The following is a 17,118-nucleotide window of genomic DNA, read 5'->3' on the forward strand; positions in this document are numbered from 1 at the left end:
CATTGGTGGCGAATGGCAAGAGAAGTATTGGTCAAAGAAAATAAACCCTTGACTTGGGAAGTATTTCCAGAGGCATTTAATGAAAAGTATTTCCCAGATTTTATTCGAGACAAAAAAGAAATGGAATTTCTAGAATTAATCTAAGGAAACCGGACAGTAGCACAGTACGAGGCCAAGTTTACTGAATTGGCCAGGTTTCCACCACATATGATTAACAATGAGGCAAGAAAGGTGAAAAATTTGAAAGGGGTCTCAGGCCAGCTATTAGAAGCAGAATATCAGTGTTAAAATTTAAAACTTATGCTGAAATAGTGGATCGAGCCCAAATTGTCGAAAAAGATTTTGAAGATTACCAAAAGACGAAAAATCAGAAAAGTCAGGTTATACCCACACCATCTAATCGATATCAGTTTGAAAGGGCAAACAAGAAGCCAAGGCTCTTGCCACTTCAAAGCCCAATAGAACCATGTAAAAAATGTGGGAAAAACCATGGATCGAGCCCTTGCTATTGGAATACTAGAGCTTGTTTTAAATGTGGAAACTTGAGGCACCAGATTAGATAATGTCCTAGCTTACAGATGCAATAGCTTCCAAAGCAGGGAGAGATAGCTCAAAAGCCTCAGATGAAGGGAAGAGTATTTGCCATCACTCAGCAAGACGCTCAGGCCTCAAAATCAGTGATTCAAGGTACTCTTATTATCTTCCAAAAAGTAGCTCATGTTTTGATTGATTCTGGATCTACTCATTCATTTGTGTCACTACACTTTGCATGCCACTTAAAGGTAGAACCAGAACAATTAGAATACATTCCAGAGGTAGCCACGCCGAAGGGAAATTCAAGTGACACCAATATAGTGCACAAATCCTGTGTAATGAAGATAGAAGAAAAGGAACTGTTGGTTGATTTAATACTTCTAGAAATTCAAGATTTTGATATAATCTTATGTATGGATTGGCTTTCTGCATACCATGCAAGTATTGATTGTTGCAAGAAAATGGTTACCTTTAGTATTTCGAATCAACTAGTATTTTACTTCAATGGTATCAAAGAAGACTCTCCATCATATTTAATCTCCTGTATTCGAGCTAATCGCCTCCTTCGAAAAGGGTGTCAAGGCTTTCTTGCATATATCAAAGAAGATAGAAATGAAGAGATAAATTTAGATACCACTCCGGTTATCCGAGAAAATTCCCGACGTTTTTTCGAAAGAATTGTCAGGATTACCGCCTGACAGGGAAATTGAATTCTCTAGTCAATTATTGCTAGGGGTAGCCCCAATTTCTAAGGCACCTTACAGAATGGCACTTACGGAACTTAAGGAACTTGAACAACAATTGGAAGAATTATTAGATAAAGGTTTTATCAGGCCTAGTGTGTCACCTTGGGCTACTCCGGTATTGTTTGTTAAAAAGAAAGATGGGATCATGAGATTGTGTATCGATTATAGACAGTTGAACCAAGTGACAGTTAAAAATAAGTATCCATTACCTAGAATTGATGATTTATTTGATCAATTACAAGGATCATAAGTATTTTCAAAAATTGATCTTAGATCTGGATACCATCAGCTTAAGATTAAAAGTGAAGATATTCCCAAGACAGCTTTTAAAACAAGATATGACCATTATGAATTTTAGTCATGCCTTTTGGAATAACCAATGCACCGGCTGTATTTATGGATTCGATGAATCGGGTCTTTAAGCCCTTTTTGGATAAATTTATTGTGGTATTCATCGATGATATTTTAATTTATTCCAAGAATCAGAAGGAACATGAGCAGCATATAAGAATGGTATTGCAAATATTAAGAGAAAAGAAATTGTATGCCAAACTTAGTAAATGTGAATTTTGGCTTGAACAAGTGACATTTTAAGGATATGTCATATCAAAGGAAGGTCTATCAGTTGATCCTTCAAAGGTTGAAGCCGTTGTTAATTGGAAACAACCAAGTAATGTGACTGAAGTTCGAAGCTTTTTGGGATTGACAGGATATTACAGAAAATTTATAGAAGGGTTTTCTCGAATTGCAACCCCATTGACTCAATTGACATAGAAAAATGTCAAATATGAGTGGACAAGTGAATGTGATGAGAGTTTTCAACAACTAAAAGTTCTATTAACGTCAACACCTATTTTAACTATTCTTGAGGGGAGTGGGGGACTTGTGATTTATAGTGATGCTTCACATAAAGGCTTGGGTTGTGTGTTAATGCAATATGGGAAAGTAGTGGCATATGCATCCAGACAGTTGAAAGAATATGGGAAAAAATTTCCAATTCATGACTTGGAGCTGGCTACAATAGTATTTGCTTTGAAAATGTAGAGGCAATATCTATATGGTGAGCAATTCGAAATATACACAGATTATAAGAGCTTGAAATACCTCTTCTCTCAGAAGGATTTAAATATGCGGCAAATAAGATGGATGGATTTCTTAAAAGATTATGATTATACAATCCATTATCATTTAGGAAAAGCTAACGTTGTGGCCGACGCTCTAAGTATAAAATCTATGGGAGTCTTAGCTCATCTAATGATCCAAGAAATGAGATTGTTAGAGGAAATAGTGGATTGACATCCGGCTCCGTCCATTAATGGTGCGGTAAGTATGATTGCCAACATTAAGGCAGAACCCCAATTAATCCAACTGTTTCGATCGGTACAAAAGAAAGACCCTCAGCTTATAACAATTGTAGAAGAGGTGAAGCTGGGAAAGAGAGACGAATTCTCTATATGTAGTGAGGATTTGCTAAGATTCAAAGGTCGGATTTGTGTCTCGAATGATGAGAGTGTGAAGCGATATTGGAAGAAGTACATCACTCTCGTTATACGATACATACTGAAAGTATTAAAATGTATCAGGACCTGAAGAAAACCTTTTGGTGGAATAATATGAAAAAAGAGGTAGCACTATTTGTGTCTAAGTGTCTAACATGCCAGCAAATAAAAGTTGAGCATCAAAGGCCCGTTGGGTTGTTGCAGCCTTTACCCGTGCCAGAGTGGAAGTGGGAGCACATCTTTATGGATTTTGTCTCTGGCTTGCCTAGAACAAATTCAGGACATGGTAGCATTTGGATCATTGTGGACCGGCTGACCAAAGCTGCCCATTTTCTATCGACTCGCACGACATACACTTTGGATCGACTGGCCCAGTTGTACATTAAGAAAATAGTGCGGTTGCATGGAGTTCCGGTCAGTATTGTATCAGATAGGGATATTCGGTTTACTTCTAAATTTTGAGCTAGGCTACAGGCAGCCATGGGGACAAGACTCACCTTTAGCACTGCCTTTCATCCTAAACTGATGGACAATCGGAGAGGACCATCCAAACTTTGGAAGATATGCTGAGGGCCTGTGTCATTGACTTTACAGGTAGTTGGGATGACCATTTACCCCTGATTGAGTTTGCTAATAATATAGCTTCCAAGCTAGTATTCAGATGGCACCATATAAAGCCTTGTATAGAAAGAAATGCAGGTCACCCATCTGTTGGGACGAGGTTGGTGAAAGAAAGCTTTTGGGGCCAGAAATTGTCTAGGTAACCACATATAAGATAGCATTAATTCGAGAAAGGCTCAGGACAGCTTAGAGTCGACAAAAGAGTTATGCCGATAACCGAAGGAGAGATCTTGAATTTACGGAAGGTGATCGAGTTTTCCTAAAAATCTCACCAATAAAAGGCATTATGAGATTCGACAAGAAAGGAAAGCTGAGCCCACGTTACATCGGACCATTTGAAATCCTGAAAAAGAATCGGAAGTGTCGCTTATTGACTTGCCTTACCGCCCAAATTGGCAAACGTCCATAATGTCTTCCATGTATCATCACTACGAAAATATCAGCCCGACCCATCTTATATCTTGAAATATGAACCTCTACCGATCAAAAAGGACCTATCCTTCATTGAGCAGCCAATTTTGATACTGGATAGAAGGGTACAGGTATTGCGCAATAAGGAGATTCTTTTGGTCTGTATATTATGGTAGTACCATTCAAGAGAGGAGTCGACTTGGGAACGAGAAGACAATATCAGAGAACAATATCCCTATCTTTTTTAGTAATCAGGTACACAAATTTAGAGGACTAAATTTCTTTAAGGGGGGAAGAATGTAATAATCCCAAAATTTCAAAAAAAAAAAAAAAGAAAAAAAGAAAAGAAACTTTTAAATAAGTGATGGTTCGTATGAGCATGATGGTCCTTAGGGACCATCACTACTTTCAAAAGCTGTTACCTGGTTTAAGCTTGTGCTTGCTTCCTTGCCACGTCCTTTAGTGGACGTGGTTTTCATATGATAAAAGCAGACTTTTAACGCAACACCTCATACATGAGGTGGAGGTGTTTAAAAGAAATTAAATAGGACGATAGGTAAGATGTCGCCTAACAACTTCTTTCTCGCTCTCCCTCTTACAAACACAGTGAGCTCCTCTCTCTAACCGAATTTTTATCGGAAGCCCCCTCTAAAATATTTTAGGTAAGTGACTTCATTATCTTGAAAAATAATCCGTTCTTTTTAAAAAGGAAATGAAATAATTATTTCTGCTTATTATCATGAATTTTAGGCGCGATAAATTTTTATGCGCAAGCGACCTCATTATTTTGAAAAATAATATTTTTAATAAAATTATGATATTAGAAATTTTAAATGCTGTAAATTCCTAGAAATAAATTTATTTATTTATTTTTCTTGTCTATTGTTAGACAATTTTAGAAATAAAATTATGAGAAATAAATGTGATAGTTCTGCTTTTACTAAAATTGTGAGATTTCTTTGTACTGTTTTTAAATATTTAGACATTGTAAAATTCATGTGCAAATGACTGCCTTATTATCTGAAAACTGATATTTTTGCAATTGATTATAGCATTGTCTGTGAAATGTTTATTTGCGAATTGACATCCTATAAATTGTGATAATTTCGTATTCTTGAATTTCTATAAGAGTTTTTCTATACATTGGCAATTATGCTAGAATGTCTTTACGAACTGCTACCTTTCTAAATTTGAGCCCAAAATATTTGATTGGTTATTTTTGAAATGTTATTGAAAGTGACTGTTATTAATGGTTTCAGTGAAATTCATATTAATGATTTCAGTGCTATGTTGAGTAAATGATATTGCAGCTTTCGAATGTTTAAAGAGATTTAGAAATTCTTTAAGTATGCAAGTAGACTCATTCGGTTCCCCGGTGAGGTATAAGTGGACCTATCTAGGACGCCGGTAGGGATTCAATAGACTCATCCAGTATGCCGGTGAGGTATAAGTGGACCTGCAGGGATTAAGTGGATCTATCTGGGACGCCGATAGGGATTAAGTGGACCTATCAGGACGTTGATGGGGTATATATGTAACCTACTTGGGACGCCAGTAGGGTATTTTGTGAAATCCTTTGAATTATGCACTGTCGTTAAAATGTATATGCATTTCAATTATTCGGATTATACTTAATTATGCATTTTTTGAAAGTGAAACTGTTAATGCATTTATGTTAATAGATCTCATTTTTGAAAATATTAATATCTTTCAATCATGATTATTTTTAGGATTATGATGATTACTTACTGAGTAGCCAAACTCATCAAATTATAGTAAATATTTTTTTCAGGATAAGTGCGGTTTTATTTTGAGTGCTCGTCAGGATCAACTTTGGAAGATACTGTAGTTGTGCTTAAACTTTCTTTTGTTGCTTTGTAAGAATTCGCCACTATAAATATCTCTTATCAATGAGATGTATATATGTTTTGACTGTCACATCTCAAGAATATCAGTATTGTAAATTCTTGAGGCGTGACAATGTGGATAAAATGAAACTTCATTTGGTGAAGTGGGAAACAATTTACAATCCGGTCAAGGAAGGAGGTTTGGGTATCAGGAGATTGAATTTCAAGAACTCCAATTTATTGACTAAGGGGTGGTGGATGATACATTCTCAGCAAAATGCCTCTTAGGGGGAGGTTTTAAGAGATAAATATAGAGATAATACCCACATGATTCATTAAGAGTCAAAGAAATAACTTTTTCTTCTTATGGAAAGGCATCAATGACTGTAGGGGGACTTATTTGAACCATATCAGAAAGGCAGTTGGTGATGAAGATCAAACTCTCTTCTGGTTTGATAAATAGTTGGGTATTAGGCTTTAATACTCCAATAATTGGAGGTCTATCCAAAATTTGAACTCCCTAGCTATTATAAAAGTGGCAACTGGGGGTGTTCTTACTAACATTGTTTGGTATTTACCTTGTAGCTACAGGAAGGTATCAAATTCTTTCATTCAGCAGTATCAAGTATTGCTGAATAGGTTAAAGGATGTATACATTTCACCCAATAAAGTACTTTAATGTTTGGGAATGCACGAGGTTTCATAGTTAAATCAACCTACTGTTTGTTGTTTAAAAATCATCATAGTGCATCTGATCTTTGGTTGCGAATGACTAGAAAGATTAATGTCCCCAAAAAAATTCAGATGTTCTTATGAATCCTTTATCAGTAGTGTCTAGCAACAATTGACAATCTTAGTAGAAAGGGGCTACAATATTGTGAACGTTTGCATTTTATGCAAAGCTGCAAACGAAAGTGTTTCTCATCTTTTCTTGGAGTACCTGTTTGCATTAAATTTGGGGAGCTGGGCCCGTCAGTTGTTCAACCTTCAAGTGCCCATTCTAAGAAATACCATATCTCTTATTGAACTGTGGATAACACCAGTCGTCTCTAAGATGGGTACTACTCTATGGAGGTTAGTTTGGATGAGCGTGCTTTGGGGAATTTGGAAAGAGAGAAATAGAAGAGTCTTCCAGGGAGTTGTGCTAAAGAATCTATCATCAAATCAAACATCTTAGCATTGGTTGTAGATTGATTTATACTAATAAGGATTACATAGGTATTCCTGAAAGCTTTATAATAGCGAATCCTTATGAAGTAACTAATCTCATAGCTATAGAGCAATCCGGAGTGCAGTATCGATCCCTCCTCCTTCAAACACCTATAAACTCAACTTTGACGGTTGTTCGTTTGGAAATCCAGGAACGACAGGTTTTGGGGGGCTTATCAGAGATCATCTTGGGCGAATTTTATTGTCTTTCTCTGGTCCTTGTGCTAATACAACAGTCAATAAAGCAGAACCTAGAGGTTTAATGGAGGGAATTAAATTGTTTTCAAAATTTGATGGTGGAAAGGTTATTGAAAGGGATTCATAGAATATTATAGCATGGTGTGGAGGAGAAGCAAGAGTTCCTTGGAAATTCTCTTCCTTTTTTCATGAAATGGGTGACATTCTTCAGTCATTTGAGTTTGAAATACTCTATTGTAACCATGAAGCAAACACTAAAGTAGATTCTTTAGCCAGGGGAGGTGCTTTTCAATCCTCATTGGTGATTACCAATTTCTAGTGATGTACTCTAATATATTTCGATCCCCTTGTAACTATACCCATTTATAGTTAATAAAAGTCATGTGTTAATGTTCAAGAAAAAAAAGAAGAAGAGAGAAGATAGTTGACACTTCAAATGCTAGACTGACTTATAGCAAAAAAAACTTCTCAGATGTCGATGGAGGTGAATCGTAATTATGCTAAACATTCTCACCATGAACAATCTTTAACTAAACTTTGCAAGGGCAAAATAAAGGAAAAGTACATCACAATTTACACGATCGCTTGAATTATATGGGCATAAGCAGGGACATTTAATCAATAGTTTGGATTGTCATGAAGGAAGTGGGAACCACAACTAAACTCATCTTATGTTTAAGAGTTCCACTCTCATTACCTTATTGCCCAACTCATTAATTGAATGGCCATGCGTCTATATGGACATATAATGAAAGAGGGAACCCTAATGACCATGGAATTTTGTGAAATTCGAAGTAAGGGGGCTATCGCAATCAAATATTTGGATGGTGAAAGAAAATATTATTAGAATCATCCCTTGTTATGGAAGGCCCCATTTTCTGTCTACCAACCCATCATTGATTAGACTATGATGATCCTCTTGACAATAGATATTCCATAGTCATGAGGATTATAGTGATCACGGGATCATCCCAATCAAAGATTGGATGGTGAAAGTAAAAGAGTGAATGTATTTCACAAGACAAGTCTCAAACTTATTTACACTTTATATAAAGAGTCATAGACATTTCATCCTACTTTTAAATGACAATTATACTTTGACACCTCTTAATGGATATCTCGTTATATGATATGATAAACTTTAGAATTCACATTTACAATGCTATATAAAAAGTAATTATCCTTTAATGTCCTTTCGAATTACTAGATAGTCCTCCTTGTGCTGGTAATCAAATCCTTTCGCCCACATCCGACAATTTTGATTTCTTTGTTGTTACCGGTTATCATCTCGATGTTAATTCATTGGTTTCTACTTGTTCATTTTCCACAAGGATTTCATCTCAGTATCTTCTCATAGTATTTTTCTCAGTGAAGTTTATACTTTCAAACTAATGAGAAAGATCTTCTTCCCACAAGTCATATTCCAACAATTCATTTAAAAGTTCTCTTGAAACTTTGTTTGGGTGTAACTTTTAAGGGTGCGGTTTGTATATAACTAAGGTTCTAAACAATCAAAGTAAAGCGCACCATCATATAGTGTCGTGAAACATAGTTTCAATACTGAAAATCTTTGTGAGAGACTTAAAATATATTTTCATCTCTAATTATCAAATTTAAATCTTCGAAAATAATGTAGATCAAGAGGATCAATGAAAACTTGAAAATCTTGAAAATTGACGGTAAAAAACTGCATTACAAGATGCATTATTTCCACAATTTGAAATCCATTTTTTTTCTCATATCCATGCATCTTGAGGTTGAGATGATCAATTTGAGGATATTTGGGCATCAAAACTAGCTCTTCTAGTGAAATTTTTGAGATGCGCTCTAATTCGATTGTTTAGAGCCTTACACTTATAAACTTTTTCCAACCTTTTTACGTTATTAAAATCATTGAATACTCCTTTTTCAGTGAGCCATGTAATCATATCTCTTTCTAGAGATGTCCACTTGAGTTTATTGATCATTACATTAATTATTCATTAAGGCTTTTAGGATTTAGTCCACAATTGGATAGTCTCCATTTATAGAATTGCTTATGAGAACCGAATTTGTTGTAGTAGTTCTCGTCATCTTCATTTTCCTGGTTAGTGCATCTTGCAAATGATGGTCCTTGCTTGGGGTTCCTTTAATACTGAATTGATGTTAGGATAACAAAAATTCCCACCATGTACATCTCTGTAATTTTTGGGCTATTTACTAACTTCTTTTTTGCTAGATTAGCTCATTCATTTAAACAAATTCTTAAAGATAAATTATCTCCTATCGCTTTAGTACGAAATCTTTTTCGACAATTAACTGCAACTAAAATTTCTTTTTCTACAAGTCAAAATTTGAATTCATGTTTTTTAAATTGTTCTCTAGTATAGTGTTTGGTGGTTTTTATACTTCATATCCTATACACAATCCACTCCACTCAGAAGTATTTAGACCACAATATTAAGTGCTAGAGGGGGGTACATATCCCATAACTTCACCAATCATACATATGTAGGACTAGGGCATAATACTGGGCTCATGATAATTAGCTCATGCCCAACATAACATATGTCCCTAAAACCGACCCTTTTATAACTCAATTCATATACATTCCTATAAGTCATGTATCCCAAAAGAGCATATAAAAATACAAGCATGTACATAGACCACCCTCATAACTTCGCATCCATGATTATCTAGTAATAATCTATTAAGGACATGATTGTAATTACATTGTGCCCTTTGGAAGATATGCCATAAAACAAAATTCTCACACAATAGTGGGGAGGGTATGGTGAAAACATGCATAATGTGTTGCTTATTGACCTTTAAAGCCCTTGAGAGCATGTAAAATATATTATTATAATGATATTGTACTCCAATGAGATTGTTGTCCTTGTGAGATCAAAATGTTAGCCATTAGCATAAGATAAAACTATGGAGGGCTTTCAGGTTAGCCCTTGTTGAGGTTAGAGAGATATTTAAGATGGTTAGACATGAGGTTGCTAATTCCTAGTGGGTAACTTGTAAGGGCAACGGTTAAATTACATCATTATCATTGCAAACATGTACATATAAGAGCCACATCTTTGGGATATGCACTGCTAGGGTAAGATGTATACTTGCGCTAAAGAGAAGCCCTTACACCATTGTGATAATGTGCACATGTCCATATGGGATATGACCTATCTATAGGGATAACATATAATCTATACACTAGACCCGTATTTCCATCTATTTATTGGTTGACTTTTATGGACCTAACATGAACCCCTATGATAGATTGTATGTCATGGATTCCATTGGATTGATTTAAAAGATTAAGTAAAACTATGGAAACTAGATAGATGGAGTGCGTTATTATTTTCGTACATCCATAACCTAATAGATCCAATTCCTCTCTTACTCATGTTTTAAAAAATTTGTTAATTAAAAAAATAAAATTTTAAAGACATTAATCTTTTACTTTTGCATAACAATTTATAAAGAGGTTTTCAACATTAAAATTCTATTAGTCATAGTAGACCTAGTATGCACTAAATCTACTTTGGGCACACACAAATTATGTGTGGCCCAAAGGCCAAAATGCCCACATGTGGGAGCATATATTTGATGTGGGGCATGTGGTCTACTACGGTTCCAAAACCCACACACCCCACTTCTTCCTCTTTTCCCACCTTGTTGACCAAGTAAAACCTAAGTGGTTCTTTGGATAATGATTGAAAATTGAAAGTTATCCTACAAGATTTGCATAGCATCTTGTGAAGATTTATTGGATCAGGGATTTATCTTTTTAAACTAAAAGATAATAAGTTAATGAAACACATGGATAAAGGTTTTAGATCCTTTGTTCTATCGTGATGATTGATTTAGGGAATGAAGGGCTGAAATTAAAAGGAAACACATGGATAAGGGCTCTAGATCCTTTGTTCTATCATGATGATTGATTTAGGAAATGAAGGGTTGAGATTAAAATTCTCTCTTCATCCTACATATCACCTGGATCAATGGTCTAGATTGAATCTCAATAAAATGGAAAACCCTAATTTAGAGATGCCACTATTTGTTGGGGGTCTTACCCATGAGTAAAACCCTAACTCACCTGAAAGACCTCTCTCTCTCTCTCTATCTAGTCTACAAGGGGATGCCACACCCCACACTAGAGAGCCTAGGGCGGCACACCAGCACGCTAATATATTGTGGAGCCTAGATATGGGGGACATTAATCTCATGCGTGAGCGCTTCCTCATGACATACATAGAGGATCTCTAAAAGCCTATGTATTCTCTTTTATCATTTCTTCCCATTATTATATAAATATCACATAGGATGTTGAAGGTTTTGATCTTTTTATTCTATGAGGAATAACTTCTCATCATATTGTAGCCAGTATATTGGGTGTATTAGCTGAGGCATCTTGTTTTTGTAAAAATTTCCTATTATTTCTTATTCATGTACCTATTTTAATTTTCTGATTTTTATGAATGAAAATAGTGTTTTGGATGATAGTAAGTGGAGATCATTGATTTGTACTAGCTTAACTTTTATTAATTTTGGATTGTAAATTACACTCGTAAGTATAATCACCGACATAGATGATATGTTCTCTTTTTTGTTACATATACCATGCATGATCTACATCACCATCTTTCATAGTAGCTCACTGTAAAAACCAAGAGGACACAATGAATATATTTGAAGACACCTTTATGTTGGTCATTGAAAGGGCCATATATAAATATTCTTTTTGGGGACACTTCTCCTGTCCCTTTAAGCATTCTAGAGGAAATGAGGGATACAACTGAGAATATCGGTCACCTCATTATATATAAAAGGTAGTTATTGGACATAAACATCAAGTAACAACCCACTATCAATAATTGACCACTAGCTTGGATAACTAATCCGCAATCTCACACTCCTGGAATGAACAATAACTACCTCATAAAGAAATGTTGAAAGATTTGGACCCCTTAAGAGCGGAGAGAAGATCAACTCTATACCTGGATCTATACAAGCAAGGAATTATCTTTACATATATCATTGTTGCTCCTCCTTCTCTTAATGGTTGTATCTTGTCCATTTTTTAACTCAATTTATTAAAAAGGATGTTATGTCCGCCCCCATCTTGGGGTGGATGTAATTGACTAGGCGTCTACTAGTGCTGAGGGACTATATTCCCCCAAAAATGAAGAGGCGATGTACAAATATTTGCCAAGGTGTTATTTGTTTTGTGTAAAATATATTACAATCTATCTTTTTGTATAAAATATATTACAATCTATCTTTTTGTATGTACACCTTTTATATATATATATATATATATATATATATATATATATATATATATATATATATATATATATTATGTTGTGTATTTTGATCACACGTCTCGACAAACCAATCATCTAGTGGCTCCACTAAGGATCAATTATCCTCTCTTCTTCTCGATTCGAAAAGACTAGTGAAGTCCTTGCATGCACCTCTCTCAGCATAAAAATGTCCAATCTCAACATTTATAAAGAAGACAATTGCAGTAAGTGTTAGTATATCCTCTTTTATGTTTGGGACCATTAATGTCCCTATATCGGTGAACATAAATAATCTCTTGTATTCACGAAGGGTGCATCTGCCCAATGTTTCTACATCATGAGCATCATGCTGGGTCCACTCGTCTCTCTCAAAGGTCCACTGTTGATGGCGATAAACTTATAATGACCATGCCTATAATTACTCATGTCCTCCAACCATGAGGTCAGGTGACTAGTATCATCCCGTTTGGTGATGACTATAAGCTTATACAACCCTCACTTGTTCTCATGGTAGGGTGTAACTACAAATCTCACAGGTCAAATTATGCTCGACCAATGTGACAGTTGTCCCGCCATAGTTTGAGTACCAATATGTGTCTTATGCTGTAATGTTGGAAAACATCCTTGTTTCTAGGACCTCCTGCATTAAGTAGTATCAGGGGAATCACACAAGGTAAACAAAATCCTTATTTACTATAAACTGCAAAATTAAAATGCAATAATTTGATCAACAGCAACAACCCTACAAGTCGAGCATAGCTCTTTCACAATTCTTTTGAAATAAAATACAACAAAAGGCAAAGACTAAGAAGGAATATGCATGAGTTTAATATCTCTTATGGAAAGTCAATTTCAAATAACCACCACATGAAAACCACAACGGTATAAATATAACCTTGCTATTACTCACACTCGATAGTGCAAGAAGAGGCTGGTTTTGATCTAATTTCAAAAAGCAAACATATTACCACCGCATCATGAAATTCTCATTCATGTAAGAAGTCCAAAGTGACTTCAAATGGGACACTAGAGCACGAAAGCCAAAGCAGAACAAATCGGAGCCAAAATGCACTAGAAACGAAGTAGTTTATGGACTAGATTTTGGTTGAAACTTTCAATCACCTATAGGATCAAATGAGCTAGACTTGGTGCATAGAGCACACTGTGAACTCACTGTTATGCATCATATAGTTGCTTTTTTCCAGAAATATTGATGCCATAACAGTTTGTACATAAGAGGTTCAAAATTGCATAATGAAAAAGGGGCATATAACCAAGGCTCTTCAATGTAAGATTAAAACATATTAAAGATGAAAGATGAAGCAAGTAAGCTTGCTATTATGACTAATTCCAACAACTCATACTTTCATAACAATAGGTTGATCCTATGGAAAAAATATGTGATGGTGCTCAAGAAGTCATGCTTCCAATATGAAATGGAAAGCATGCAATAGGCTCAAAACTACAGTATCAAAAGTGTGCAAAAATATATGCTCTTCATTTCAAATACTAAAGGACTTTAAGAAGAAGCTATGCTCATAATTGCTTATTGTTATCATGAATTTCCCGCAGCATATCGATGACATAACAATAGCTTTGAGTCAATAAAGAGTGTATGAGGAGGCTTCGAGGGTCGTACCGTCATCATGGGGTGAAAGGCATGCAACCATAAATGAGCTACTAAAATCAATTTGTGATCTTTGAGATGGTTGTAATGAAGGCTATGGGAGTGGAGTGTGGCCCTCTTGAGGAGAAGCAATGAAGAGTTTAAATGTGAGGCAAAAGTATAAAATGAAGTGGGATGTGGTTGTTATTTAGATTTTTCATGTGGGGTATAAAAGCTAGATTAGATCTCAATCACACATTGAGTGATCTAAAGGTTGAGAGGCTAAAGAATTAGCCTTATCAATCACCATTGATGACTATCAAATGGATGGTGATGATTGAGTACACTCTCATCACCATACCGACATAACACCTCCAAAATTTTAACAATATCTCAAGTGCCATTAAACCCTAATTCTTCAAAATCAACTCATTTCAACCATTCATTTTTAAAACATTCAATCACCACCTTTGATATGAAATGATATTTATGAAACCCTAATGAGGGTGGTGTGCCACCCGTTGCCTCATGAGTTGTGAAGGTTTGCATCACACCCACGCTTAATGAAAAATCATTATTAAAGGCCGGACATCACATCACCCGAGGTCATGGTGTATCCATCTTATCCTCTTCACACTAATCAAATCCCTTCATTTCATATATCTAAAGGATATATAATCATATTAGGGATTTAGATTTTAAGAAAAATACAAAATTCTACACTGCCACATGTGAACACACACATGTGCCATAAACTAATTTATCTTTATCAATGTTATATGTCATATCCATACCAGGGTCCCACATCTAGGATTAGGGTTTCTGTGTCATGCCCACTAGGCAATGATGTGGCTGCCCTATGAGATGCACGTGTGGCACACATTGGCCATTTGTGTGGCACATGCCACATGTATGGACGTCCTTAATTGAAATTAGTATACAACAATTTTAACAAATCATTTTTCCTTTCCAATAAATTTCTCAAAAATCATCTAAAATTATGATAAATCATTTTTGATAAATTCTCATCAAAATATCATGGTCTGACACTTCTCATAAATTTGGTGGAAGAAATCACGATCCCAAAGGAGGTCGAGCTATATGGTACTCTACTGGGCTAGACCCGAAAACCCAAGCCAATTTCTCAAACCAACACAACAAGCACCTATGAGTCATAAACTTTAGTCCAAACATAAGTGGACCTATCAAAGCTGACCTATAGTTGGATGTATCCCAGCATGTTCACTAGATTATGGGTTCCCTTAAGGACATTCACTCTTGCAAATGCGGGGGATCCTCTCTCAGCACGTGTGCATAGTGCTTATAGTGGATCTTACCTTATCAGACAGGCTTCTCAAAGTGTGAAAATCTGTGCACACGCTGTGAGCAAGTTACATATGTCAAGGATTTGGGTTTATGTTCTCTTAGAGCCTAGTTATGCTTACACATGGCTTATACACAACATATCTCAAACAAATCAGGATCCACTGATCCCAAAGCACCAGCTCACATGACATGAGGAAAATACAGTCATACCGACACTGAATAGTGGAAAAACCCTAAAACTTCTTGGTTCACAAAATGGTCAAGGAACCTTTTAGCTTATTTGGATCCCAATATGTAAAAACTCCAGTGGTCACTATGTTCTTGGTCACTCCCACTGTGAATTTGAACAATGTTGGCATTGCACAAAAGGCCTTGAAATGCTATATATCCAATACTACACCTTTTGTAAACTCCTTATCCCCTCAAATAGGCTTGGCCCATTGGCCTCAACACCTCATCGTCCTACACGTTTTTATGTTTCCAATCCCCTCAAAGAGGCTTGGTCTATTGACCTCGGTACCTCATCTTAAGAAAACCAAGGACAAGGTTAAATGACATTGGTGAAATACGGTAATTATTGTGGTTATTCCATAGCCACCGGTCATTGCCTGACAGTCAACTCTAGGGCATTGACAAGGATGGATAAGGCCCCTTTGTCACAGCACACTCCCACTCTATACCTCCAATCCATTAAGGAACATCCTTATGATCCCATGGGGTTAACCCAATCTAATGGCCACAAGCAAGCTATAACCCCATGGGTATATGTCATTCCATAGTTACACCATCTGCGAGCTTGGCAGGGCTCCGCCCAACTATAGGTGTCTCTTTTGACTTTTGCTTATGAAAGCAAGACCCATGGAGCTCATATTCACACAAGGCTTACTGACAGTGCGAGACCATTCTCTAATTGTGAATAATTAATGGAAATAGCCTTTCCTTTTAGTCTAATCAAAATCATCCTCTCTATTGCAATACCAAATATAATCAAAGGTACCATAAGATGACTCAAAGATCTTATAAAACTTAATTACTTTTCCATGAAGACCATAACTGTCACACCCCAAGAATTTACAATACTATTATTCCTAAGATGTGACGGACAAAACATATATACATCTATTGATAGGACAAATTTACAGTGGCGAGGTCTTACATAGTAAGTAAAGAAAGCTAGCACAACAACAGTATCTTCCAATGTTGATCTTGACTAGCACTCAAAATGAATCCGTAGTTATCCTGAAAAAATGTTTACCATAGTTTGATGAGTTTGGCTACTCAGTAAGTGATCATCATAATCCTAAAAATAATCATGATTGAAAGATATCAATATTTTCCAAAATGAGATCTATTAATAGAAATGCATCAACAATTTCACTTTCAATAATTACATAATTAAGTATAATCCGAGTAATTGAAATGCTTATAACACTTTTAACGACAGTACATAATTAAAAGGATTTCACAAAATACCCTACTGGCGTCCCAAGTAGGTCACCTATATACCCCATCAGCGTCCTGATGGGTCCACTTAATCCCTATCGGCGTCCCAGATAGGTCCACTTAATCCCTGCAGGTCCACTTATACCTCACCGGCGTACCGGATGAGTCCACTTAATCCCTACCGACGTCCCAGATAGGTCCACTTATACCTCACTGGCGAACCGGATGAGTCCACTTGCATACTTAAATTATTTCTAAATCTCTTTAAACATTCGAAAGCAGTAATATCATGTACTCAACATATCACTAAAATCATTAATATGAATTTCACTTAAACCATTAATAACAATCACTCTATATAACATTTCAAAAATAACCAATCAAATA

This window comes from Amborella trichopoda, chromosome 2, assembly GCF_054954075.1.
Source record: "Amborella trichopoda isolate Santa Cruz 75 chromosome 2, AtrichopodaSantaCruz75HAP2 v2.0, whole genome shotgun sequence".
Taxonomy (NCBI): domain Eukaryota; kingdom Viridiplantae; phylum Streptophyta; class Magnoliopsida; order Amborellales; family Amborellaceae; genus Amborella; species Amborella trichopoda.